Source organism: Ovis aries, chromosome 24 (assembly GCF_016772045.2).
Source record: "Ovis aries strain OAR_USU_Benz2616 breed Rambouillet chromosome 24, ARS-UI_Ramb_v3.0, whole genome shotgun sequence".
Classification (NCBI taxonomy): Eukaryota; Metazoa; Chordata; class Mammalia; order Artiodactyla; family Bovidae; genus Ovis; species Ovis aries.
In genome coordinates, this window is record NC_056077.1 from 33123295 (window position 1) to 33126623 (window position 3329).

The window sequence follows — 3329 nt, forward strand, 5'->3', positions numbered from 1 at the left end:
ACGCTTCGAACAGGAACCACAGCATCGGTGGGAACTCCATTGCCCCCCAACAGTGGCAAACACCTCCTTTTCCCACTGCTCATTCAGCTTCAGTGTCTGTAGGGCAGTGCCAAACCTAGGGTTGGGGGCTGGGGGGCTGGAGACCCAAATGACTCTGCCACAGCCCCTTGCACCTGAGTTGCTCCAGATTTAAAGATGTGGAAATGGGCTATTTCGGGGAATTGCAGTGCCAGGCTCGACCACAAGGGGATGCTGCCATGCTCTGGGGCCATGACCAAGGTCAGGCGGGAGGAACAAGAACCCAGGACGTTAGGTTGAGCTTAGTTAAGCCAGGGGACCCAAACAAGGGACAGCAAAGGCGCAGAGAGCCTAGCGGAGAAGCAGGGTGGAGGAGGGCGGAAATGGACAGGGCTGGAAGGAAATGAGGCTGAAATACAAGGTGGGTTGTCAGGCCAGCTGGAGGCTTCACGCTCCACTACAGACCATGGGGAGCCGGGGAGCCCACGGAAGACCTCGTGCAGGAGACCAAACTCAGCATCTGAATGGTGAGTCTGGGTTACTGAATATGGCTGATAGGAAGAGGAAAGGGGGCAGCCCAGGTCCCGGCCTCGTACCTCAGGAGAGATGACCCTGGCTGACTCGAGAGCCTTCCCAGTGCAGTTAGGAATGGCGGGCACCGCAGATGTGGAGAGACTAGCTGGGGCCCCTCCCCGCAGCTAGGCACATAATTCCACGTGGGAGCAGCTTTGGCTGCTTCTTGGCAGGGATCTCACCGCAGCGTATCAGACTCTCCTGGAGGCTGGGAGGAGTTCCCTGTACCAGGACTCCCCCCCTCCCTGCCCCCCACCCCACCCCCCAAAGAGTCTGATTCAGCTCTTCATGGCTTCAGTATAATTTTTAAAGCCCCCATCTCACTCTTAGGGGCGTCCTTGATGGCTCAGTGGGTAAAGAATCCACCTGCAGTGCAGGAGATGTGGTCCGATCCCTGGGTCAGGAAGCTCCCCTGGAGGAGGAACTGGCAATCCATTCAATATTCTTGCCTAGAAATTCCCAGGGACAGAGGAGCCTGGCAGGCTACAGTCCGGAGGGTTGCAAAGAGTTGGACATGACTGAGCCCCAGAACAGAACCCGCTCTTAAAAATACAGGGCCACAGAAGGGAAAGGGCGCCTGTGTGGCCCCTCTGCCTCCCTTTGGTTTTTTGGGTTTTGATTAATTTTTATTTATTTGACTGCTCCAGGTCTTAGTTGTGGCATATGGGATCTAGTTCCCTGACCAGGGATCAAACCTGGGCCCCTGCGTTGCTAGTGCAGAGCCTTAGCCACTGGACCGCCAGGGAAGTCCCCACCTCCCCTTGGTTTAATCATGTGTAACCCTGCTGGTGGGGAAGCAGGGGGCTCATGATGGTGAAAAGCTCTCCAGAAGGAGCATGTGGAATGAGATCGTGGTGATGGTCGCACAAAAGACTAACAGACTAAAACCACTGAATTATACACTTGAAAATGGTTTTAAGAGTATACGACTCACATTTCAATTTTTTTTAAAAAACTGAATGTCCCAGAGAAGCCAGATGTGGATGCACGGCAGGAAGGATGGCCAAGAAAATGGGAGTTATTCCGACAGCCCCTTGATAGCTGTCAAAACATAAAAGAAGGAGCCAGGCATCTCAGAAGGGACCGTCCACTGTGAGAGCCAGTGGTGGAGTCCCTATGCCTTCTCAGGGGTCTGCACTGGCCCCAGCTACTAACCCCAACGTCCATGAATGGACGCAATCCGAATGTGAGAAGAGAGGTCACATCAGGGGCAGCCCGGGGTCGCCTCACTCAGGGTGTCAGCCATGCATTTGCTCATGGGAGGTGTGTCCAGAGCCTGACCCTTCACAGGAACAAAATGAGAAACCGCAGCGACCAAGCCAGGGGCAGAGAAGGCCTCTCTGTGTTAAATGCTGCGGGGCTGGGGAGTGGGGTTGGGGATGAGAGGACAAAACTGAAAAGAGGTAGGAACACAGAGGACAGTCGTGGGAAGGGCCTGGCACGTGCACTCCAGCCAGGACCCCGTCACCCACAAACGCAACAGCCATGCTACCTGGCCACGGGGAACAGACCCGGCCAGCGCTGCCTTAAGTTTTAAGGCAAATCTAAGGATGTCCCTTAATGCACGCTGGGTACTGTGTCCCACAGCTTCCCCGGTGGCTCCGAATGGTAAAGATTCTGCCCATGATGTAAGAGACCCAGGTTCCATCCCTGGGTCAGGAAGATCCCCTGAAGGAAACAGTAACCCACTCCGGTATCCTTGCCTGGAAAACCCCACGGACAGAACCTGGCAGGCTACAGTCCACGGGTCGCAAAGCATCAGACACAACTGAGCAACTAACACGCACCGTGTCCAAGGAGGAAGCAGTGGCCAGATCTGATCGTGGCTGCCACTTGTGGGGAGGCTAAAAACCACCCCCACCTTCAACGGAGACCCCCTCCATCACCACCATCCGCTACGGTCCCTGAGCATCACTGCGGGGTCCCCGGCCTGCCCTTCGGGGGCATCAGGCTCTGCAAATCAGCACGAACTTCAAGGCATGTATCCCCAGAGGAAGGGTTACTGTGCACCACTGGGTGACGTGGTCCTTGGCCCAAGAGGAGCTCTGGGAAGGAAACTGACAGACGGTTTTCAATTTCTGTTTCAAGTTTATGGAAGAGCTTTGCTCTAAGAAACACAAGAACTGGTCAGCCCACAGAGAAGTGGAGATGGCCCGTGCCTAGGTGAGGAGGGCTCCCAGGACCACACCCCACTCCAGACACCATCTGGCTGGTTCCCACTGCCTCAGGCCACAGCGAGGACGTCAATAGTGACCATTCCACTTTCAATGTCACCCTCCCAGCACCGCCCGCCCCCCTTCTGCTTTTTCTTCACAGCCCACGCAACCATCTAACACACCTTTGCACTTGGCTTGTTGCTTGTTTTGCCTCTTCGAAGTGTAAGCATCAGGAGATCTGCTGCGGGGGCTTTCTGTCCCCGTGTGACTCTTATGTGATCAACAATACTTGGCACATACAGGACACAACAGTAAACGTTTGTTGAGTGAACAGATAAAAGGAGGGGATGTATGTACACCTTGAGTGAGACCCCGGATTGTGACGTGATAACTGGTTATTTTTATACTGCATCGTTCTCTCCCAGTTGCAACGCGGGGGCAGGCTCTGGTCAGAAAACAGTTTCCAAGCGGGACTGTCTTCCAGAGTACCTTTCACTGGCTTCTAGTAGCCTCTTTACCAAATGCCATGTTTTGGAAAGCTAATCCCTAAATGATTAGGATAAAATAAAAAGGCCTCTCAAG